The sequence below is a fragment of the Homalodisca vitripennis genome, chromosome X, assembly GCF_021130785.1.
Source record: "Homalodisca vitripennis isolate AUS2020 chromosome X, UT_GWSS_2.1, whole genome shotgun sequence".
Taxonomy (NCBI): Eukaryota; Metazoa; Arthropoda; class Insecta; order Hemiptera; family Cicadellidae; genus Homalodisca; species Homalodisca vitripennis.
Genome location: NC_060215.1, coordinates 114,288,022 through 114,315,419, shown reverse-complemented (window position 1 = coordinate 114,315,419; position 27,398 = coordinate 114,288,022). Strand labels below are relative to the sequence as shown.

The following is a 27,398-nucleotide window of genomic DNA, read 5'->3' as shown; positions in this document are numbered from 1 at the left end:
TTGACACTTTAATTAGTCACAAATGCATTTTATCTGGGACACTCATCAACGTAACTTAATATTTACCCTTCATTAGGGCAAAGTGAACACTAAAGGCTCACGAGATAGAAAAGAAAAGGACTTAATTTAGCCCGATGTGTCTCTTCCGGGCGCATGATGAGACCGGCGACGTTCATCTTTGACAAAAAATGTAAATTCGCCTCAATCCGACCTCGGGCGACTTTGAGCGAGTAAACTTTTTAAATTAGACTCCAGCGACGCTCGACCAAGTTTTTGCTACGAGTTGTCGCCAGCTGAGGGTAACGACTACACAAAATGCTTCCTGCAGTTTTTTTAACTCTGTTCTGCCAAGGCAGATTAAGCGAGCCGAGTCAACCGTGTTTTCACCGTACAACTCGGCGTATAAAGGAAACTGTGTTTCTGCTCTCAGTAAACATTTTGCTGAATTTCTGCAGCCCAGTACAAATATAGAGAAGAATAAGTTTCACCAACAGTAAGGTGTCTGTGAGTTTTTATAGATGATCCTAACTATGATTACGCACCAAATTTCGTAAATGTGAAGTAGGCAAAATCAAACAATGTGAGTAATATACATTTATTTCAAAAACTAATAACAATTGTCGGCTAGTATTTTTTGAACACTATGGAAAACTTTGCTGATATTTTAAACCAATTGTCGGCCAGTAATAAAAAAAAGAATACAAACTAGGATATAAGATAGCAAATATAACAGGACTTGGAGACAGGATTTGGAGATTTGCAATCGTTATATGCTACAAAATGTATAACACTAGTTAAATGTTGAGTTTAACATATCTTTTTATTACTTTTTATTACATAAGTATTACCCTTTTAAACCTAATGCCACATCACCAATAACAAATTTTAAACAAAGGTATAAAATAGAACATATAAATACACAAAACTAATGAAAGCATGCAGCTCCTATTGCATCTTAACATAACAATGCAAAATTTAAATGAAGCAAAACAAAAATTGTTTACCATACATGCATAAAATCATACATACATATAGTTGTCTAATATTATTATATTACAGAATATTTTCACACTTTTAGTAAATTTAGTTACAAAATATTCTAATTAATATTAATTACATACATAAGAAAAGCCATACCTGCTTGAAATGTTTATGAAAACGTGGTAATAAACAGTAAGAAAATAGGCTATAGTTCAGGTAAATACAAGAATTTAATTTTTTACATTTTGAGTTTTTCCTCTCATGTTGGATGGAACAGTTTAAAATGGCAGTTTTCAAAATAGAAGCATTGAAATCGACATTAAAAAAAAAAAAAAACATAAGACTTTACACTTGGTGGTCCCTTGAATTTAGCATTTATTATATACCATTTAAAATAAGTATATACGGGCCGCTAAGGCAAGCAGTTATCAATTTGAATTAGTAATTTTACCTCAAAATCTGTATAATAAAAAAGAATAAGGGTTTTTAACATTAACGGCTTTTTTTAAAGAGTAATAATTTACCCCAACCCAGTTCCTGGAATCCTTACTAATATATTTTAGTTTCATAGTGTGACAAGACTTGTATGGACTAACATGGGATGTATCCGGCAGTATACCGCAATTTTTATTGCATCATATGGCACGTACATATTGTGGTAGTCAGGTTACCTTGTATTTAAGTAAGTTATTGGCTGCCCGGAGCAGTAATGTATTCATGCAAATAAGTAAATTCTATATACAGTATACACCGGACCGCACTTCGTGTCAGGGTGTCACTTCTCTAGGTGTTATTACCTTTCTACTTTATAGAGCTGTAGGATACAATTTATTCTTCCCCTCTCAGTCTTGTGTGGGCCTTTGAATCAACTCTTGGCAAAGAACGGTAAAAAGTACATGTCCAGTTCTTGTCATAGGAAAGAGCGTATAATATTTTACCACACGTATTGAGATATCTTTATTGTTTTTTTATCGATAATTCATTAAATATAAATTTAATTAGAAAGACAAAACCATAAAATACTTCAGAAATAAATCTCATTACTTTAGGCCAACATTTTTGGATAATATCCAGTAAAAACAATTTGTAAAGGAAACAGGATTTTCAACATTTACCATCAATATATTTTACAGAACATGAAAAGTACGTTTCGTACATTGCTATCCAACCGCGTCTTCAAGTGTCAAAAAACCACTGTAAGATTAACTTAACAACAAAAATTTAAATTTAAAAACTAATAGGACACTTTGCAATAATGTCTTGTGAATCTAATGTTGTTGTACTCGTTTTACCTAATGCCTTATTTTTAGTATTATTTTAACACCTGAAGTTTAATGTAAATAAACAGTGGGGGCAATTGTATGAAATATTGCTATATACTGAAACCATCCATCGTCAATAACAAACTTTAAACAAAGAATAAAACAATTTGTTATGATTTAACCTATCTTACGCTGGTATTTGACTTAACTCTTAATTACTTAGAAGACTGTATTTTTAATTGTAATTTCTGTGGGACTAATAAAATAAAATTCAAATAAATAAATTATTAAAATCAATATTAATAATATTACGGTATTATTAATACAGTGTAATGTTGGTGTCTTTAATAGAATTGAACTACACTTTTTCTTCTCATCAACAGTTTTGTAACCTCCATTTATGTTTCAGTTTCAAAAAGTTCATGAAAACGACCAGTTCTTTCGCAAATACAAAATAGAATGGGAGTCACCAGCAACGAAATATACGAGTTTGAAAAGGTACATTATATAGTACATTAAATATCATTTGTCTCTTTTTAAATAATTGGTATCAATTGCATAACATTAGTGCAATAGGATAAGCTGGAAGACTTGTATGTCCATAGTAACATGTGCGAAAGTAAGTCAGTAATTCTCTAAGTATGACTACTGGTAATTTGTGTCCGTTTTTTTCAGGTGGTTACATCTACATCGTAAACTTATACATGTAGGGCAGATTATTGATGTTTAAAATAATTTTGGATTTGTAAACTGAGACAAAACTTGTGGTATTGCCACGTGATTCTCGAAAAGGTTTAATATAAAAATGGAAAATACTCATAGCAATTAAATAGATTTTCTTATTACACTTAGAATTTAATTATTATAGTATGTTGTAATCATTTTAAGAATTTTTTAGAAAAGGATTATTATAATATTTCCATATCATTAGTAGTTTATTTCGACGTAACTGTTTGACCGTTAGCTTTATTTAATAATCGTAGAGTTTTATTGAGATAGCACGTAAGAAAACTGTAATATATTTTAAGTGCCTAAATTATTCTCTTCTACTACACTATAACATATTGCATGTGACAACGATCAGTAGCGACATCATGGTATTTTGTATTCCAAATGATCTCAGCGAATACAACAGAAAACATCTTAGTCAAGTAGCAATCCAATCTAGAAGAAAGTATGAGGCTCCCCTCCCCTCCGTAACTCTCAAGACATTCTCTGTCATCTCCCCTTCTCCCTTATGGGGAACCCCTGGAGTAATTATTCTTTGTATAGGTAAAGTTTGTCCCTGTGGCCGTTGTGGTGGTTAAAAGTTGCGGTCATTTTGACAAGATTGAGCTGAACTCCTGCCACTGCATGCAGCCATTGTGAAGAAATCTTTAGTAGCTTCAAATTTAAAGAACCGTGATAATACTGTTAGTACAAAACCAGACGTTAAAATATTTTTTACATGAAACATTTTATAGGAGCACATATTTCAATAACTCTAAAAAAATAAGAAAAGTTTTATTATATGATGGGATAAATATGCATTTAAATTGCAATAAATTAACCAATTTGTATTCGTGATTATACGAAGTAAATGTTTAGATGGTTATGTATATATTGGACAAACTCAATTGTGTTATAATATGGCTGTGAATGAGTTGAGACAAATTTATGAGATATCAAACGATCTTCACAAAGTAATGCCCAAGTGTATATAGTTAGAATTAATTTTAAAAAGGCACAGAATTATAATACTATAATAGCAGCAGTTATTACTCTATTTACAAACGTAAAAAGCAAAATTATGACAATCATAAAATATGCATTCATAGAATACCTACAATTTAATTTGCTGATTGAATGCTACTTAGCATACAACAAATAAATAACACGTTTAAATACTACTAAAATAATTACTTTAATTATTTAAGTAATTTATTTACTTACATAATATGATATAGTATTTTATTGCCAATAAAATACAGTACAATTATTAAGAATACATTAGTATAAATTAATATGAACTACATTCATTAACACAACATCATTCTTAGTAAAAGATGTTAGTTTGAATGGCGGTTTCAACGATCTCAATAATTTCCTTTTAACTTGTATTTAAATGTAATAATAAATAAAAATAAAATAAATATAATAATAATAATAATAATAATATATAATAATATAATAATAAATATAATAAAAATGAATTTTAGTAATAGAACGCGAGTATAGAGCACAAGAATAGAAATCTTATATTATAGCGAAAAATTTATTTGGATACAACAGGAAGAGGAAATCTTGCACTCCCAAACACAAATACACATGAAAAGAATCCTTAAAGCTCGTGTGTTACGATTTATAACGTCCTGCCTTGTAATATCAGGCACAATATACTTCATTTCGAAATCCGTTTATAATTTAACTGTATATAATAATATTGTTTATGTAGAATAACTATTTAATTATATGCAATGAAGTGTTATTTAAGGTTATTTATTGTATGTGAACGAATAAAATTGTAAAAAATAAAAAAAAAACTTAATACAACATTTTAAATTAGGAAGTGCTGATGCGTACATGCGTAGTGATCACAAACTGACAATTTAAAAATGGTTTCCACATGTAATTTTTATAAATTTATATTTTACTTTTCAATACATTCGTATAGATTTAGACTAAATGTTAAAAAATATACAGTCCAATTATCGATACAAAAAATACTAAAAAAGTGTTACGTTTATAAGAAGCCCATTGGAACAAGAACTAACCTCACTTACAGGTCGTAAAACTGCCGCTGGCCATAACAGCTGTCATTGGGGCCAACGGCCTCCTAAAGATCAGCTGTTCGACAGCTGTCCTTGGGGCTGAGGCAGTGACGTCAGGCCATCTGCACATAAACATTTAGTGGCGCACGTCACAACGCGGAGTGGCGCGGGACGGCTGTAAAATGACGTGCGGAGACGGGCCCACCATAATAAAATGGCACTTCATTCAATTCTTGAAATAAAACTAAGTTTATACCCCGACACTGACCTACCATCCCGGTAGTAAACGTGCGGTTACGGCCGTTACGGCGGTGTTAAACAAGCAAGTGGTTCTTCGGCGCGGAGCGCTTCGGCACGGCGGCGCGGCGCTCAGGAACTGTGGTTAGGGTTTCGATGGAACCAGACCACAGTCGGACCTGACTGGAGCTGTATAGACAATATTACTGTGTGTGTATTGGGCTAGCTCAATTACTTTACGTCATATACTATTTCGTAGTACAATTCACTCCTTTACAAGTTCCGACTCAAGTATAAAACCATCAATTTCTTATTGTACTTTACATGTTCATAATCTATCATAAAATACAATAGTGATTTTCAATACTAATTCTGGTATGTTTAAATGAAAATGTTCAGTTATATACACATTTGTAAATAAACATAATAACTAATATAAATATTTGCAATTGGCGGCGTTTCAACTGACAGAAAGTTTCTCCGTTTTTAATGCCAAAATATTTATTACCATAAACTGTTAAGTACATTCAGAACATTTTTTACTCAATTTAATTTTCTACTTTTAAATATATAATTTTCTACTTTTACTGTCGGTAATAATATTGATAGATTAACAAAACTTAATTTAAATAAGTTGTAAATGAGTAACAAATATTAATTACTATCTGAGATCAACTGAAATGTAACATGCATTTGTGATTTATATTTTTCTTTAAATTTCAATTCTTTAGAAGAATTAAAGTACATTAAAAGTAATAAAATTTCTTTTCTACAACATTCAAGAATGAGTTTTATAATTTAATAGCATTATAATGTTCATGCTTGTAAATTATTACGCTATTACAATTCTATTTCGAAAATGGCGTTGAAAATTTATTAAAGCAACCGCAGTGAGGCTAACTAATCGAGACGTTCCAGCAATCGGTCAACCCATATATTTTCTTCAACTATAATCGACATCGACTGCAGAGGTACTCGGGCAGATTGGGAGGTTATAAGACTGATCAGAGGTTTGATCAAGTTTAACGAATCCTCCAAGAAACACGATCATAAACAAGTTTTGATGGCTAATGCGTCACATGATCCCTCCTAAGCTTCTCGACGAGACTTTAACACCGTTGGTGATAAAGATCCTACCATAGGTGAAACTAAATATGTGAAGACATTGCCTGTGCATTAGCATATTATCACATTCAGGGTACACGTCCCTAGATTTGTATCATTTAAGCAACAAAGTGATATATTTGTTACACGTAGGAAAAATTTGAACCTTTGCTTTTTCAGTAACTGATATTGAAACAGGACTTCGGATAAGTTTTGTATAATTTTAACACCTATAGAAACACTAATTATATGTACACGCTATAAGTAGACGTTCAGTACAAAAAGAAACCATTACCTCAGTAAAAAAAATCTTATATAAATTTAAGAACTTCGTGGTTAAATTATAACATCTGTTAAACCGAATGAACGGAGTATTTGAGGAAAACAACAATACTGTTTTTACAATAGAAAATGTGTTATTCTAATTAACTTTATTACTGAAGGAATAAATACGACTTTTAATACTACCTATGTTATTTATTTTTATAATATTTTTTCAGCGCATATTCTTTTTTCATTCATATCGGGAATAGACGAAAATAGGCAATTTGTTTCAATAGGGTGTTTGTTGTAAGAGACCATGTCACCTTCATTTACAGATCTAAAAATTTAACGGTATCTTATAGAACATTGTATGTATAGCTTGCTTTCCGTGGACTGTCGATGAAGCTGAAATTGTCATTGGCCTAAACAAAGTAATAGACACAACAAAAAATTCAGTATAAATTAGTATTTACAAAGGAAACATTTTTAAAGAATTGACTTATACATGTAATAAAACTAATCCCATGGAGCTACAAACATTTATTAATGTAAATGAATGTATCTAAAGTTTTTAAAAATTGTAAACTATGTTGAAATAGATAGTTGAGAAATAAACATCAGAGTTGCACTTTTAAGCATTTATTTAGTGACAATGTTCGTAGAAAAATTTATTAAAGTAATATATATATATATATATATATATATATATATATGGATTAGAAACATTTTCATTACAAACAAATACATCCTCATTTACATTTACCCCCCTAAGTTAACAAACAAATGTATAAATACTGTAATTGAATTACTTCCAATTTTTAATGGTTTTTTAAATTTATATATATTTTTTTATCCATTATGTAAGTATTTCTTTCCACTTGTTCATGTTACCTTCGAATATACATATTTATTCAATAGAATAATCCTTCAGATATAAACTCTAAGTGTACTGATTTTCATTTCATATGTTTCCACTGCCAAAAACTCTGATTTCCACTTCTAGCTATCAGCACTTTCTCTCGCTACAACACTCTTCAACATCTATTTTGTAAATGAGGTGTGCAAAAATATTATAATCGTAACCAAAACAAATCATAATAGTGTATACGTAGTAGGCCTATAACTGATAATAAATGCACTCATCATTAATTTTGTAGATGAGCCATTCTCAATTTTAGGGACATATTTAAACAAAGCTTATTAGATTTCAATTATAAGACAGACTCTCATAATCATTTTTGGAGTTATTGGTAAGAATTTACAAGGATTTCTAAGAATTCACTTGTGTAAACATTTATATAATATATGTATATTCTTAAAACTAAAGAAAAAGTTTACGAATTCAATCTATATTTAAGAAGAATATTATAAGATTTTTCAGTTCTGTTATGCGTTTAAAAGGTCCCTGATGATTACTATTTACATAGTTTCGACATAATAGTTGTTAACAAATATCTTACGCTTTAAAGAAAATCATATTATGTAAACCCATGTTATTGCTTTATATTTCCTAATAATTGGCAACAACTCAAGGATATGACGTACGGAGTACGGACACAGTATATTACAAACCTAGAAAAAACGGTCACATATAGTACAATCACTATACTTTGTAGTACAGAATTTTGTTTTGCTAAATATTTTGAAACATTAACAGAAAATTAAACCTACCAGTTGTATGAGTTAAAAAACTCAATAAAAACCCTTAATAAAACCTTTTTGTAAACTAGTGAAACCTAACGTAACTTATATAATTGCATTTGGAATACAATTATTTGCAATTGAAAATTAGTTCGCAATAATTTTTGTAGTAAATACTAATGCATTATAAAATAATGTAACCATGGTTTATACGGTTATCAGGTATGCTTCGTAGAAAAATAAGTTCATTCTGCATTAAAATAAGTGGCGGACGAACCGCCAATCAGCGTTACTCCGACCAATCAGAGTCGGTCGAAAGAGAATGGTGGAACGGCCGATTACATATTCAGGTGTCCAGCTCGTCCTTGCTCCGTGGAATTAAAGGAATAAACTACAATATGTATGAGAGGTGGACCCGTCATACAAACAGCCTCAACTGGGGCCACACATCACAGTGTGATGCCAGGCACCAAGGTGTCATATCAATCACCAGGTTTACGACTCCCGGCGGCGCGCTGCGCTGCGCCTAGCGTGCCTTAATTTTTGTCTCGTATTTATTTCACTTAACTCCCTCTACTCGAGTCCACTGCGACAATCTACCACATGTTTTACTTACACTGGTTAAGCCGTCTACAGGACATGACCAACCAGTTATATCTTATAGTGCTGGCTGGGCTTTAGCACGATACAGTTTGAAGTAGTTTCAGCTGCTGCTATTATTTCAAATTATTATACTTATAAATTTGAATGTTCCACAAAGAAAATTGAAGATTTTAGAACTGACTACAGTACTAAAAGTAAGATCAAATAAATACATATTTTAGACTATGAGTCAAAAAGCTTAATTAGCTAGTTGAAAAAGAATATAAATAAATGTGTTTGTTTACAAAGTTAAATAGATTTAAGTTTTTTTTACTTTCAAAACCCTAAAACTGTATAAAACACATTCCAGACCACATTCCATAAGTGTTTAGTGTTGGAGATAACTGGTGTAAACTTTTCAGAAAACGCTACTAATTTTAATGAAGATCTTGTAGACCCATACAATTTATGGATAAACCGTGTATTTGATTCTGAACAAAGTGAAATTTTGCATACAAATAACCAAAACCTATCCTTAAAAGAATATTAATGAAATCTGATGTGTTACCATTAGCATGTTAATGTTTTGATGCCCAAACGACTTGATCAATCGATTATATTTAGATCTATTTAATTTGTTTATATTATATTTTTACACTCAACTTAAAAAAGTATTGAAGTTGTATCAAAATTATTTTGGTGTATGTGGTTAACTTTAATCATAAAAACATGATTGTGTTTTATGTTGTAGAAAAATGTGGCACAATCAATTTGTAAAGCGACACTAAAATTGTGTTTTGAAAAGAGTTTATGTTCAACTCAGCATGCCTCATGTCGGAATGCATCCTATGACGCTAGAGTTTCAGAAGTTAGTAAAGTACCTGACCTAGGTATTTCGTTAGAATTTAGTAACTTTCATGTAATTTTACATTACGGAAAGTAAGATGGTTCTTTTCTTATACAAGTTATCTTTCAGTCAAGGTCTCGCATACACGAAAAGAACTTGGACGACCGGGTTAGGATCACAACGCTTTTGATGCTTGCCACTAAGTTGGTAACCATTTATCAACCTTTTTAATCAAGTGGTTTTCCATGGGAACCTTTACAATCTCAAACCCTACCGCATTTACCTTTGAGACAAACTTTAGCCTGGTAACAAAAAACAATGACTTCAAACGAAGGTACTTAGTTTCCCTGCGAACTACTCAGTTGTTTTTCTATGTTTACTATTTGTGCTCAAAAATCACAGATTTATTGAAAAATACCATCTTATAATTCGTGGAACAGGTAATTTGCAATGAAACTTTTGCAACTCAAATACACTCATTGGCATCCCTTACGAGATGCCACTTTATGCATGACTTGGTGTCAACGAATGAAAACTAGTCAGGTGTACTACTTGAAGTGATTATATTTCATGTTTAATGTTTTTTACAGGTACAGTTTCCGATTGGGTGAATATTTGTTCTCCGAATTCTCTTCTTTTCCATCTCTATGTCACAGCTTGGTTATACAACTGTATTAAGAACTACTGTAACGAAACTGTGTAAAGGGATTCAAAAATTTGGTCTCTCGTCAACCGATTTGTTATACTCTGAATGTTTTACTTGCACGATTCAACTATCACACAGATAAAGTTAATACGTAATATATGTTAACTGCACTAACACAAACCTGCACGGAATTTAAAACAGTGTTTTCTAGGGTTGGTATTGTGCTCATTTAAACCATAATAGTGCACAGCTAAACTATAGACTATAATTTCAATTCACTCTTGAACGAAAATGAATAATTATACGAGAGTTAGCCACGTTACACTTTACGCAAAATAAAATTATTCAAAATACATTTAGATAACATTTTAACATTTTAGTTATGAATTAAGTGAGCTTTTTTCCAAACAATTAATTTGTCGAAAGTTTGTGGTGGTCGAATGATTGTTATAAACATAATCCATGAAAACAATTCAAACATCAAGTTGACAAGGGATTAATGGTACTAAGGCTCGACATGGAGTATGTGCTAAAGGCAACGTTAATGTCAATAGTCTTCCCATTTAAATTTTCGCATGAAAACTTGCACGCAAAAACATTAAACTAAATACTATGACAACAAAAAAAAAACCTTGTGATTTATTACTAGTACAGTTGAAAATCGTGTAAAATTATATATATATATATATATATATATATACATATATGTATATGTATATGTCACACATTTAATGAAACTAAGGATTACCTTTATATAATAATGACGTGAATGTACTATAATAATTATTATTCAGAAATTAAACCTAACCGAAATACTACTCAGTTTAATGTTTTTTAAAGAGATCCTAGTGACTTAACTTGTACATTTTACATTCTTAGGGCCGGATTGCTACATTGCACTTAATTAGGCTTCTCAGAAAAATGCAATATAAGCAAACCACATACACTTTTTTACTGGGATCATAGCTCATTCACAAACAAGATACCATTTAAAGGATCTGAATTTAGTCGAAACATGAACAAGTGAACAGACTTATGTATGACGTACGACATAAAAAAAACAATAATAACTGTTGGAAAACAACAATGAGTACGATATAATAAAATAATAAACATACATTTCCCAAAAAATAGATTTGCTATAAATATTGTAGATAATACTACATAAATTGATCAATACGATAACTATGATTAATAGAATAACTTATGATTTTGTCAAGACCAGAAAATAATTTTAAATAAAAACAAAAACTAATATAGAAATATATAAAGAAGATAGGAACAGAATGTGTTTTTTAGTGAAAAGAACATATCTGGAAAAGAGTTCCTAGGGATCCATTAGTGCAGAATGTTTCTAGAAGTGTGCAGGATTGAATTTAGTGATAGTGGTTCTGACAAAGGGTCATTCTATATAGGAATCCGTGGAGCTCTGAAATCCGTCCTTATCCAGAAATTCCAGAATTAATGGTTTTTACTTATAAAAGTGGAGCAAATTGTTCGCCCTTCCTTTATTTTTTTTATTATTAAGGGCGATCATATGTACACTAAAGTACTCCAGCTTACTAACAGTGGTGTAGGAACAACGGTACAAAATGTTGATGTAAAACATTTTTTGAGCAAAACGTGTTGTAATGGTCGCAAAACGTGTATAAAGTTTAAACGCTGATATTTATATTACAGGTGCTAAATATTCATACCGCCTTTTCTTAAAATTGCAAAACATTATGGAAAAGGTAACAAAACATATAATATGTTAAGTTTGCATCAGTCCAATTATAACATGACGTCTGAGGACGATTATTTAGGTACGAAGTGTATGTACATGTATAAGTAATACTATATACTAATTAAAACCTACTATTTAACATTTTTATCAATAACATTTTTTTGTCATTCTTCTAACCTTATTCACTTTAACTTCAAGGCGATCTACGCCTAAATTATAATGCTGTTGGTGGTGTTTAATGTATGGTATCAAAAAAGTGGCAACTAATGAAATCTTGTTCATTATCAGTTGCACCACAAGAAGCTTTGTTCAGTACTTCGTATTTGTCTGGGCAATAGATTCACACAAAGGGTAGTCACTTCGCATCGTGTACACGTTTCTGTAAATCTTGTTGACCCGTGTATACGAAAACCGATGAGCTGCAGAAGTTCAGGACAGTTTAAAATTCCACGAACCAATTTGAAGAGAAACGGGGCATCTGCTACAGCTCTCCGATGCTCTAGTGGTTGCAGCTTAAAGTCCAGTTCCACTTGAACATCAGATACATTCCAGAATTCGTAGCCAAGCAGGGACCCCAATAACGACGTTGGAAACCCTGTAGTCTAAATTTTTGGCTTAACAAGGTGTTTAAACAACACTGCCATATTTCAAGACTTGTACGAAGGATTTATGAGGCAGGACGAGAGATCTTGCAGACACCCCACTCTTCGCTACTCTGGCAATGTGACCAAGGAAGAACTCTAATGGATCTACCACAGATATCATCCACGTGTAGGTCTTGACCTTCATCCGCGCATTATCACTATTTCCAACGAATCAATGGGTTTGTTTACTATTTGCTGAGATATGATTGGCTATGTTTATCCCAAACACAGTACAGATGCGTGCACCAATCTATATTTGTCACTTTAGCAATGCATATACATCGTTGCCTTAAGTTTTATAACCTTGCGATTATAAATTTGAGACACTTCATAGACTGAGATTTCCTGAAGATATCTGTGTGACTAGTTCAATCATACACCTTCTAGGCCTACCAAATTCTCTGATATATCATTACTTAATTTTAGGTTTATGCACGTAATTTAAGAAATAATACAATAAAAACTGGACTATTATTTTTATAGAACAATATGCAATTATGATCTGCATGTACTGATAAAACTGCATTGGATCAAACCTTTACACACGGTTTATACACAAAAAACCATTCTCAGTTAAAAACCCCAATAGAGTATAACTTTTTATTCATGAGTACTTTGGTTTTCAATAAAAACCTCATAAGACCTACATAGCTGAAATTTATTTTTTTAATTCATAATAAAAAGTATTTCTTGAAAGACAAGTGCCTCTACAACAGATTGTCAATTAACCTAAACAATCACTTATTGTACCCAAGGTTAATACATATCGGAACAGATTTAAAAAATATACATAAATTGTAAATACAAAACAATGATTTTGAATATATTGTTATTAATGGAAATACCAATGAACTGTTGTACAAAAGAGTGCAAACAATTTTTACTTTATCCAAATAAACTGAAATGAGAAACTTTTTTTTAAACTGCATATCAATATGACTTGAACCTTTCGCTTATATTTAATATTTATTATTATAAACCGGAAAATTATGTATGAGGCCTGTATAAGTGCACTGTTGTCATCCTTGCCCATCTCTACAATAAAAAACGGAACAAAGGTTGCAGATTACTTAGCTTATTAAATGACGTTTTTATTTTGGTTTATTGGACAATGCGCTGTATTGTAAGAAACAATTATACAAAGTTTATAAATATCTTTACTTGACAATTATTTTTAAGTTTATATTTTGACTGAAAATATAGGTAATGCATATTAGTTTTGTTCGACCGTTTCTGATTGAAACATTGCATAAAAAACTTAATACAAATTAAGAAAAATGAAATGTGAAGATTATGCTAATACAAATACAAAATAATTAAGTATTATAAGTGTGTATACTCTAAGTAATACGATATATGTGATGAAATATCGCTTGCTCAGTTCTAGGGGCGCCAGCTCCACACAATCCCGGGAGACAAGGCCCTCTGCAGCAGAAATCGATGCGGTCACGGTCCGCTGAATTGGAACTCAGCCCTACATGTTTTGTTCTTATCTTTACCAATACAATTTATTACATGTAATTAACTTTTATTGAAGAAATTACTATTTTGTTGTTATTTATATTAAATTACTTGTAATCGTACTTTTAAAGCTGTTTGAGATATGTTTAATAAAAATGTTTCACTTTATAATTTTAAACGAAATGAACGAAAATATCACTTTTGTATTTTTGTATACGAAACATGGTTGCATTTTTTATTAATTTGTCATTACTATTGTATGAACTACACGTGAAATTCATACGTACATGTTTTTATAAAATAAACGGTTTTGCTATCTCCATGCTCATAAATTATAGTTTATAAAGTACTGAATAAAATGGAAAGAAATGGTTTTAGTTTATATCAAACATAAAATTGATTTATATCAAATTTTTGTATTCTTCATTAAGACGTTAATGGACAATCTCAAGGAAATGTAAAACAGCAATGTAAAGGAAATTTTACATCACTTTCATACGATTACATTTGAGTTGATTAACTTTTATTTTTGATCCTGTCATCTAGATTTTGTAACATATTATTAGACTGTGTTTATGTAGATATATAATTTATTTTATATGGTTATATCATGTATGAGGATAATTTACTTAATTTAGACGTAGTTAGGTTATACGATGAATAAGTGACTATTTTAACTATCTTGCATTGCTACAGATTCTAAAATTCATTTAAGATTTTATTTTTTATTCTCTGGCATGCTGTATATCTTATTGAATTGTATATCGACAAATTGATAAGAACACTTTGGATGATTTAAGATACATGGCAAAAAATCTTGTTTTTTATTCTAGAAGTTGGCTTAATAACTTCTGACCGAACAAATAAATAGGCATGGGCAAGTAAATGTGAGTGCGGAACGAAGTGCGTAGTTTGACCCCTATTCTTGTGCTCAGGTAACCTTGACTTTCTCTCTGAAGGTCGTTGTATCGTAAGCGGTTCAACGACTAATTGCAAGACACTGTGACATAACAGTTCAGACATATTGCTAAGAGTATTACAAAGATCTTTAAGAGGTCGCAACGCTCGTTCCCTGTTGTATAGATTTCGAATCAGCCTCAATGAAACCTGTTGTACTTCGTCCATTTTTCCAAAGTTCATATCTAAAAAGAGGAAACTTTAAATTTGTAAGTTTTAAATTGTAACACAGAAGAGTAGACAACTGTAGAAGAGAAAGGTTGATGTAACATCTTAGTATTCTCATTCAGTAGCCTACATTATTAATTGAAATTATCATTTTTTTTTACTAAATAATGCCAGGTGTTTCAGCCAATTAACCCTAGATTAAATAACTTTTGGGTCAATTATTATAATTTAATTTCCACACAGCTATTCTATTAGTCTACTAACCTTCGTTACTCGGATTCTTTGTTGTAGTTTTTTTTTATTTAATCACACTTAACGGAATGTTAAAATACATTTATATTATATTTCTCATGAAAAATATAAATTAATGCAGTTAGTAAGTTAATTATTTAATAATACGAGCAGTATTTAACAATAAATAGTGTATGACCTTTAATAAACTTACTTAACTGGTAGGTCAGCACTCGCAATTATCTTACTATTTAAGGTGAGGATAACTTTAATTTATGGATTATGTAAATCACTTTCAAATAACTTGGGGTGGAGATTTGCTCTATTTTCCAAAAACAATACGTGCCGTTTGATTGGATTTTCTCTTCCTGAGAAATTACATCCATTTTGTTAGTTTTACAATTGCACATATAAACTTGCTAGTATTATTTATGTAACGTACAATATCGTTCATTCAATGGATTTATCGTGATTTTACTTTTCAATGCTAAACACTGTTATATTATTCCACATAGTAATTAGGTGTATTACAATTTATGCAATCCATGATTTTTTATTGTTTTTTCTTATAGTAACATTCTTGTATTACTGAATGCAAATGGTTATTTTATTAATTAATCAACCATTATTGATTTTAATTTTTGATCTATATTTTTTTCCCTGTTTGTTCCGATAAATCTAAACTGCAACTTAAATATTTTATTAATTAAAATAAAAACGAATAAAGATTTAAATACAACAATGGACTCTAAAATGTATGTATACTAATACCATAATTTACTCAGAATGTTAGTCTTCTAGTTAATAAAACAATATTTTTCATAAAATGAACATATTGCTAAGCAGGAGAAATTAGTATTGAGATATCAGTGTAAGTCAGGCAAATAAAAAAATAATTTAGCTCCTTTCGTTTGAAAAGTATAAACTGTTAGCGAATTTGCTGCACGTCTTATATAACGACTTGGAACAGTATGTGGACAGTTCTACGTCTGAAGAGTCAAGTGGTCCACCCTACTGCACACGACCTTGTTCACTTCTGTTGGTCAGTTGTTGTCTAATTAGTACTGTACTAACATAGATGGTATTGCACCGATGTGGTGAATCGGGAGTGGTTCGATGATTTAACCAGAGAGCAGCGCGCTACTTTTATTGTATCAAGTTGGAACACATGATCGGATTCCTGTATAAACATTTAAAGTCCCTTTTCACAAGGGAAATAAATTTTAGATAGATTTCTCAAAAATAAGTGGCATTATTGATGGATAGAAGTTAAGTCCCATCCTGTTTCAAATCCCATCCGGGTACATAATTTTACAACTTATTGAAAAAGAGGTTTGATAGGTCTTCAGTGCATTGTGTGTTCAACTATTTATCATGTTATAATTAATTAAAACAATGAGTATGATATAAGACTGAAAACATGTTTTTAAGGCTAGAAATATGAAATAAGGTCGGAAATAATATATTACTGTGTAAGTGACTAGTTACGTAAGTAATGGTCTGTCTGTTTATGCGTCCATATACCGTAACAGTCTTCCCAATAATTTAAGAAATTTTATTAATTTTAACCTTTTCAGTTTTATTTACTCTTCAGAACATAATGTTAGAGATTAATCTTACCAATCTTACCAAATAATTATACGGATCCAGTGTACGATGAGAACCGACTACCCGTCTTGCGGACGTACGTATTATCATATGCAACATCCTATTTTTTTGTAATATCGGCATGTTCCTAAAGCGAAAATCAATAGTGTGAGAGTGAGAGAGAGATATGTCCAGTCGAGAAACCCTCTGGTGACGAAGAACGGAACTACCAGAACGCGAGAGCCCGGCCCAGACAGTCATGGCTGCCGCCAGCTGCGTCTATTGGCGGGAAACCGGCGGCCATCGCTCGTTGCCAAGGCGACAAGAAAACATTATCGTAATTTATACTCTGCCGTCGCCTAGCAACGGACCAGACCGTCCCCACTGCCATCTTACATTCTTTAATCTCCCGCCAAGATTCAGCAAGATTATTTCAAATGCTCCAGGGTTCTCTTTTAGTCTCCTTCAACTGTTTGGAATTCAGCAAGCTGTGTTTGCAGCACGTGTCCGCTGCTAGGCTGATTGATTTCCAGAGTAGAATTGAATTGAGGGCGGATTTCAGCTTCCGATATGATCACAATAAGTTCTCATTGTAACACGAGAATTCTTAGAATCTGATCCCTGGATTAAAACACAAGTAACATTCTGCTCAGTATAAGATTTCAGCATCTAGTAACTTAAGAACTGGCCATAATTAGAAATTCAATTTAGCCATTCATCCTGGTTCCTAGATTTGTAGATGACGCCTAGATCTATAACCTATAGCATATAATAAAATATGATATAAACGAGGTGTAAACATAAAGTTCAATACCTACATAAAAGTTAAGCAAACGTACGTAGTGTAGCAGTTATTTTAATAACCTCTGCCCCTAAAATAAAAAAAAATTAGTTACATAATATGCTCTATAATTAATCAGAATAACCTTGTATTACGAGATCTTTGACATTAAATACGTAAGTAATTTAATAATGGTAAACAGATAATTTAAAAGGTTACACACTTAAAAATGGTTAATGAGTTCAGTAGCATAGTCCATATTCATCTGGTATCACGTAAGGATTTGTCTAAGACAATATCAAATCAAGTATCATTTATTCGCTTATAATTTTAAGTAGTGTTACAAATAGACCCTACTGTTACTAACTGATGCGTTTGTGTAATAGTATGTTTCGTACTCTGTGTTCTTTAGATTGGAGGACTCAGCAGGAGGCCATCATTTTAAATGTCAATATCATTGTATATAGAGGACATTTAAAAAATATCTCTGAGGTTATATTAAGAAATGACGTCATTGCTAAATAAGAGCAGCCGCGCCGCGCCGCGCCCACAGTAGTGTGGAGACATGCAGATGGCGGTTGAGGCGTGACGTATTGTTTGTATGCATGACAGAGATACAGGATGGTCAACTAGCACCCAATACTCTGTTAACCCACACCGTTTCGCAGCTATACTTAGACCACTTGACTTTCTAATGGAACATGACGTCAAAAATTGTTTAGTGCGTCTCTCTCTGTCTCTGTCTCTGTGCTTTGTATAATTTTTTAATTTAGTGCTACTGTTACGGTTGTTTTGAAGGCGACTTTACAAGCACACACATCAACAAAAAGAAAGAAAAAAACGTAAATAGTGCCTTATAGACACGGTAATTGTAAATTAATCATGATAATTCTGAAAACTATGTAATGGTAGGGAAAAATATATTTTTCAAAGGTGAAGTTGTTGGATATTTTTGTTAAAATTTCTTGCTCAAAATTGTGCAGAGATTTGTTTTATAGAAGTAAACTACTTTTGTTCAAGTTATTAAATTTTATTTTAAAATATTACCTCCCTAAAGCAAATATACTGTAGCTGACCAATTCACAGTATGTTATATAATATACATAACTGCAATATAATTAATACTGCGAAAGATTATACAGTACATTAAGTCATTAAGAGGACAAAAGAGAAAGTTAAAGAGTTACACCCCTATTCATGTAACCACATATCCCATTGACGAGGCGTGAAGTGGGTATATTTTAATAGAAATACGATGTACTAATCGCAGACATTAGAAACTCGAAATACAGAGTAAATTTAATTGATAAACGGGTTTATGTAAGAATATCTGGTAATTTTATAATTAAAGAAGAACAGTTTTAAACAGTAATGTTATTTCACTTAGTATGTAATAGATCGACACTTAACAGCAACTGGTATCATTATACTGGTGAACAGCCGAGTAGATAAATTGTGTTTGCAATTAATTAACATAATTGCTTTTTATCATTTCCGCTCCCGAGGTGGTCCTTTAAGAATTCAACCCGCATTTGTCACAAACAGCTTGTTATCTAATGAGTGGATGATATGCCACTGATACCGGCTGCCTGTGAGACCATGCCGCCAGCGCCGAGTCGGCCTGTGTGACGTTACTCTAAAGGCAAGATGGCGGCGATAACCGGGTCATCTGGACACATAGTGGTCACCGACACAGGGGCATGATCTAGTCTGAGACCACACGCAAACTGTTCAATGTCTACAGCGCACGGAAAATCACTGCTCAGATTTACTTGCTTCAGTGAAAACGTGTAGTATGTAGCGATGAGATGACTAAACCTCAGTGGGAAAGTTGAGCAGAAACACCAAAAATTCATAATTACATAATATCACACTAGACTCAATAGAATATAGCAACCTAGACTAATATGTGCTTCAATCAAATTTATAATTTAAATATCTTCAGGCAGCCGACAAAACACGCCTGCCGTTTAAGAACACTAAAGACTTCTAACACTTTACATAAACAATAATCTGGAATTTTAAAACGCTTGCTGTCTGTCATAACAGCGCTGTTTGTATTGAATAAAGTTATAAATATTGACCAATAAATACAAAAGTATTGCCATTTTCGTAATCACTGTAGAATTGCTAAAATTGGTACACCTCTAAAAATAAACTAGGGGCTTTAAAACAAAATTCCAAGAAACCTTGGCACTGACAGGGAGTTTGCGTCCGTTTTCTGGTAAATTAGTTTTTTATTTGATTTTATCTATTGGGAAGTCAGATTTATTATCAAATAATATCCAGGTAATTACCAGTATTATCGTTGGCAACTAATTAGAAGGCTGGATCGATACACACTTCTATTCCATAAAAGTCTCTATAAATATTCATAGTGCTATCCAGGAAAAGGGAGTTTCTATTAAATTCAAGATTACGAATCAGTTAATTTCTTGTCTCTATTCCCAGCAACGATAGCACACTCAAAGAAAATATCAAAATAACTTTACATAGAAAATAACAGCAACTAACAACCTAACGACCCACTATTTGAAGCTACTTTCAAATAACATTACTCACACACTCGAGTATGTAATCTTTACTTAGATCTATATCAGTAAAGTGTCTAAGTCTGTGCGATTGCTAGGGAAATTAGAACTTTTTGAGATTCATGAAATATGTTGTGGCATCGATTTCAACAGATTGACTAAAAAACTTTTTATTCAGTGAACTCGAACGAGAAAAGTCATTCTTAATTTTTACAGTAAACACAAGACGAACGGAACAGATCGTCACAGGACTAGATATAAGGCTAATATAACTAGAACGTTACTGAATGGTAACCGCTTAGAATTCAATTTTAGTAGTCTATGAAGACAATAATTGAAATAGTGTCTAAAATGATTTCCGAAAAAAAAATTTGAATGCTTCCATGATTTGAGCATTGATTTAAGCTCTGAGGCATGTGGGGTGGTATAATTTGGTCACATTATTCCCACGCTATCCAGACGCCTACGCGTCTTCCTAGGTCAATATGGATCCAATTAGAAGACTCGGATATGTCCTAGTTTGTAAGCGGGTGTCAGACGAGGCTCAGCAAGCGGGAGGATATAGATTCGACTCTGTCACAGTCCACAACAATCAAACAAATACCGGCCCCCGGGTGGAATGAAGGTCATTTTGACCTGTACACCCCTTTGTTTCTCTGGCCCCTTGGTGCCGAGTCGACTTAGTCAGCCACACATACTAACACAATTGTACATAGCGTTTATATCCTTCCAGCACAGTATTCAAGGTGTCCAATACGTTCAGAGCATTGCTCTGCCGACCATTTCAGTTTTGAAAAATTAAAATACACAATCACGATTTATTCATCTATTTACAATATTCATCATAACTGCACGTCACACACAGTACTTAAGCGTTAATTGGGTTGGTTATGTCTGACCTATGCATCAATCACATTACACCGCAGTTGATCTGATAGGTTGACAGGCCCACTTTACAAAAAGTTATAGAACCTAGAAATGTAAATACTTGAGTAATTTGGAGTGAACCTACCAGGAAAAACTAAAACATTATCCACTTTTCAATGTTACAGACACATTATGGACAAAAACTTATTTACACAAGACATTACTTAGAACTATTACCAAAACGGTATATGTCCAAAATGGGACAATTTATGAGAACTAACTATTTTTGAAGTATTAAGATTTTTGATCATGTACATAGGTATTTTTATATTTAGCCATATACCCAAATCATTATAAATCAGACCATTTGGAAACGTATAAAATATTATCACTATAAGGTATATAAGGGCTAAGCCATGTGAACACAAAAAATTAAAGAAAAAACCTCACTATGAAAGCGAACAAATAATTGCGTTTCTTATCTCGTTCAATCCCCTCCCCTCAACAATTAAAAAGCGAGTAACAACAAATCAGTTAATTTACTGTCAGAGAAATTAATAATTTAAAAAAAAATGATATGAATGGTAAATTTAATTATTCAAGCATTTTAAACTTATTGTGTTTAAAATCAATATAATTTAAATGTACAATGTTATGTTAAAGTTAACTTATCATAACGTTTGAAACGCAAAGTCGCGTTATAGTTTTAAAAGTATATTATATGACACTCTGTTAATCCCTCTGTCTTTGCTTTATAAAATAACAACAACAAAAATTGAGTTCATTATCAAATTCAACAAAACCAATGCTTTATCTGCCACTTTATTTGAAGATACAAATCAAAGGGTTGATGAATTTGAATTTTTACATGAAGTTTAGTAAAAAATAATAGTACTGATGAAGTTACTGTACAAATAATATTACCGATTAAATAGACAGTACAATTGTTACGTGTAGTGTAAAAACTCCTAACTATTAGGATGTCTCATACGTATCCTCAGTCGAGCCACACTGGTAGGCCTACTAAACTTGGTTATAGTGTTTTTTAAAATATTTAAATTTAGTGTCCGTGTCCGTGTTTGTGTTTTTGACAAATGACGGCATCTAGTGCCGAAACATTTAAAGATTGCATTACTGCTTTGCCAATGTTGTTTTAAGACCGAAACGTGCAAGATAAATGTATTTTTTTGGATTGCTAACAAAATTTATCTAAACACCTATTTGAATACCAAATTATTTGTGTATAAACTTATGAAATAGAGTGTGAATAAGTATATAATTAGTATTGTTATATAGTGTAGAAACTATAATTTTTGTAGTATTAGTCTTATTTTCTTTATAATTCCGAAAAATATGCTCCTACCATGGAATTAATTAGTAATTACAAAAAAAATAATCGAAATTTAATATTTCGAAATAAATACCAATCTGAATAAGTGCAAGTTAACCAAAATAAAACCAGCGTACATGCTCTATGATCGTACATTGTTTTCCTGGAAGTGGATGTGTGTATATAAAGAACCTCTAAACAAAGCGATGCGTTGTGATTGCCAGGTTTTCCACCTGCAGTTATAATTTCACACGAGTAAGGATGTGGCACTAACTTTGTCGTAGATAAGAACTTACAAAGTTAGTGCGTATGTTAAGATAGCTGTTACAACCTTAGAGTTTATCGTTATTTTGCGTTTTTGACAAAGAAGTTCTTTGAAACTAAGCTTTGTATATTAAAATAGAAATATATGTATGTTTGTAATATGTGTTATAGTCGGGTTAGTTTGAATTTCTACAGCCAAGTACGTTTCTATGGTTACGAAATATATTTTTGACGATCTAAATACAAGTTCTCTACAGATTTGTTGAGGGTTTTGAGAAAAAAAGATATGCTTAACTGAGGCTTTAAATAAAACGTTTTCTTCATTCATATATCTAAGCTAAAATATGGTTTATATACAATTTTAATTACTATTTACTATTATAAGTACAACATTATTATTAAAATCATAAGTAGATTTATTATTGCAAGAAATAATATATAATAAGCACTGAGAAAATGATACGATAAATTTAAATGTTTATGTGTATATTTTGATACATTTAAAAATCAGAACACACAATGTTCGTTATTTTCAAATGGTATACACATAAACGGTTGTATAAATAGCTCGTTGAGTAATAATTCACTATTTAATTTTATTGTTTACTCGGGGTGAAAGAATATGAAAACTCGAATTTGTAGTGTTAACTGATTATAGTATTACAAAACACAGTCTTTCAATATTTATAAAGTCTGTCTTATTTTTTTTGTAAGATATTCAGTATAAGCAGGACTTACTCAGTAAGTAACTTAGTTGCGGAAAGTCTTGCTTCAGTCACTCATAATTTAAAAAGAACTGAGACCTTATCTTGTAAGGGAAGTTTCCTATCACCTTAAATGAGGACTTCGTTGTTATCTATTCTGAGCGTAGACATATCCTTGTAATATTTGGGATAGCAAAGCAGTAACAATTATATTCAATTCATATTACCTACTTTGTGGACCACTACAGTTGAATATGTAAAAACAACCAAGTTTGGATATGTATGTTAATGGACCATGAAGGCTCCTTTCTTAGTGTACAGCAATAGTATTAACAGTTTTTGATGCATGCACATTTTACTAGTAGGAAATGTTTTGATCCTAATCCAAAGCAGTACTATATTGAATATTCTGCTTGTCCATTGTCAGTTAAATTTGTTTTGCAGGCCAAAAAATGGATAAACGATGATTTTACAAATTATACCTTTGTGAGAGCTGGCAAAATGGTTACGAAAAGTATGACAGAGCAAGATTTGCGTCATGAGAGAAAGAGAGAGAGAAAAAGAGTGAAAGAGTGAGTGAGAGGGAGAGAGCTCTTATCGCGGAGTTTTCTTGAAACATGGAACTTCGTTTCCGCCAAGATAACTGTAGCAGTACCATTGATAGCGGTAAGCATTGTGGGTTATTTGTGGGCTGGAGGTAATTTATGCACTTGAGCTCAGTGGTAGGCACGGCAACATTTTACCTCATTAATTCTTGTTTTAATTTTCTCGCAGAGGTTCCTCATCATTAGGAATTAACACCATGGTTTACAAGGATCTGCACTTTGACATCGTATACGAATAAGTGATATATGTTTTAATTAAGCTCAGCTTCGATTCAGAACCTACTGCGGAGGAAGCAAAGCTCACTATTTTGAGCTGCATTCAGGGATTTATATTTTTGTAAATTAGTTTATGTTCTATAATCATATAATTATTTTCAACTATGTTTCTCGAAAAAACATAATTTTGACCTTGAAGAACTCAAAAGTTCTATTGAATTATTGCAATTCAGGTAACTGTAATTTCCGTAAAATGTTCTTACAGTAAAATTGTTTTACAGTTTTGTCATGTATTACATGTATTATCTCTTTACGTGATATAAATACAAAATGAACAATGTTCACATGAGCTAAAGAGGAATAATCATAGTAAATATGATTTCATTCTTTTTAGGTGTTGTTCTGTTATTAAACGTTTGCCCGATACTGTACAGGAAATGGTCAGGGCCGTGGGTGTAAATGGAAGTTTGAGTTTAAGACGTTATTGGCTGGAGAAATAACCGGTAACCCAAACAGCAATTGTGGAGCAGGACCGGTATAGCTACGTCGCCGTTGTAAACCAATAAAAGTTGCCACGTGAGCTACGTCACGCACGCCGTAACCTGACGTCACACGGTTTATTGCGCAGGCGCTACATTATTTTTATAGCCTATCAACCGATTAATTGACACTCACAGTGGCCTTGACCTACAAATATTATTATTATTGTGGTTCGGAAGTGTTCGGGTTACATCGAGCGTCTCCGGCTTTACGACCCATAAAACTCGGTTTTATAGTTCCTTAAGACGTACGCTACTAGCCGTTCAGACATTGCAATGCTTTTGATACTTCCTTGTTGTCGGAATTAGGGAGCGTTAGGAAGTCATTCATAGATAGGCTACAGTTCGATACAAGCTACTTTGGCCTATTAAATGATACAAAATAAAATATTAAATAACGCCGTATTGTTTTGACATGCAAAGTAGGCTAATCGTGCACGCGTACTATACATGCACAAAAACCCTCTCCGTTAAAATTGTATTATTTATATTAAGTTTGACGATTTAATCTTTTTTTGCAATTTTTTCAGTTCTTTGTACCAGATATCATACATATATTTATTTATTTATTTAAACAATTTTATTTCTCCAAATAGTTTGCTATTCTGTTTGCACTATATTTTATATTACTAATAACACTAGTACTATTAAATTATTTTTTCAAAAATAATTGCTAATACATTTTCATCTGATTTTAACTGTTATTAATTATTAATTTCAAAAATATACTGTGGCTTCTGATTAATGAAATAACAAATTTTTATCGTTGGAAATTTAAATTTAAACTGGAAAGATTATGTTGACCGTTTATAACGAAACCTTTTGTTTTAATACTACACTAAAGGGAAAGTTAATAGCCAACGTTAAAATAAAGAGGAATGTGAAATAATACAAATTTCTAAATATTGAAAACCATGTATTTACATCTTCTTAATTCTAATAGACTTAAAATTTCACCCATGAACTTTTCCTGTATTCTGTGACTTAATTTTCCAGCGTAATGGTAAAGATGATATGAGTACCTATATTTAGTATTGTCTACCCATACGAGATCTGTCAGAAAATTCATCAATAAATTGCAGATTAATTGGAGTGTTAAACGGTCAGCACGATTCAAAGTACTTCTCTCACGTTTTTAGTTATTCCTGAACGGTCTACTGACCTTATCATCTAGCTCAATACATACAATAGAAAGGGTCCATATATTCTCAATACATTCCAGACAACACAAGAAAGGGTCCATATATTCGCAATACATTCCAAACAACATAATAAACGGTCCATATATTCGTCACAAATTGTTAAAGAAGTAAGTTTACTCATAAATGAAAGTAGCGTAACATTTTATTTCTAATCGAGTCGGTAAGTTTACTCAACTTCATTCCCACAAAATTAAACAACACTACCACTTGCATTCACATTAGATTATAATTATGTTCTTTTCTAATTTAATTGAGTGTATGTCGTTAGATCGATAGTATATATTTTAATTCATTATTGGATTTTCTAAATATGCCATTAAATATTATTTTGTATTATATGATTATGTTACTTCAGTGCATATGTTATAATTACGTTATCCTAATTATTATTTATTACGTATGTTTTCTATATTTTTTCTGCTTCTGAACTATACTTGGACTTCTTGTTATATATGCATAGGATATAGTAAAACATAATACTCATTGAAACACTTACTACATACTGAAGTATTATTTTCTTTATAAGATCGCCTATCTAGTTTGTCTGGTTGATAGTTACCCTCCGAATTTGCTGTAATGTTACCTTTTCCTATATAATATATAGGCCTACAACTTACAGTTTTAACTGCGTTTTTCAAAATATTTACTATTTAAAATAGGTAAGTGAATTATTACTGATTCCATTTTTGAGGTAGCATTAATTTTGTTTCGACATATCAGTATGAACGTTCTTACTAACTTCATACTAATCATAAAGTTTTTATCCAACTCCATTAAATAATCTAAGATTGTTTTACCATTCGTAAAAATATATTCAACACGTCTTGTATATATTTCAAGATGGGTGTAACTGAAGCCAATAAACTCTCTTTGGCTTAAACTTCAATATATCTCAACAGTTCGGATTATAAAATACGAAGTAAACAAATCCATAGTTTATTATTGGAGACAAAACCACCAGCCGATTCCAGTTTGAAATCTGTCTGACAGGCTTAGTAGTTCTATGAAAAGCTAGGACAGGAATAGTAACGCCACTGAAAACATACCGATGTCTATCTTTCACACTTAAAATATAATAAACTCTGCATTTCTTTAATAGCATGCCATCCATCTCATGAATTCAAAACCATTAGAATTGTAATTCAATTTATATAGAGGGATTTACACTGTTAGAAGATTTTTAAGTCATTACGGACAAAGTTCAATAAAACCCAGCGTTACAATAATTTCTTCACCAAGAGATTTTATGAAACATAAAATGTTTTAATCCC

General features: G+C 31.7%; 1 long non-coding RNA gene across 1 annotated transcript in view; it reads left to right on the top strand.

Moving 5' to 3' along the window:
* The window catches only part of LOC124369805, a 29,041-nt gene extending 12,930 nt beyond the window's left edge, over nucleotides 1-16,111 (top strand). Inside the window, exons 3-4 of the long non-coding RNA XR_006923096.1 lie at nucleotides 2,653-2,741; nucleotides 14,066-16,111. This is a non-coding gene — a long non-coding RNA (uncharacterized LOC124369805). The remainder of the gene's footprint in view (nucleotides 1-2,652; nucleotides 2,742-14,065) is intronic.
* The last annotated feature ends 11,287 nt before the right edge of the window (nucleotides 16,112-27,398 follow it).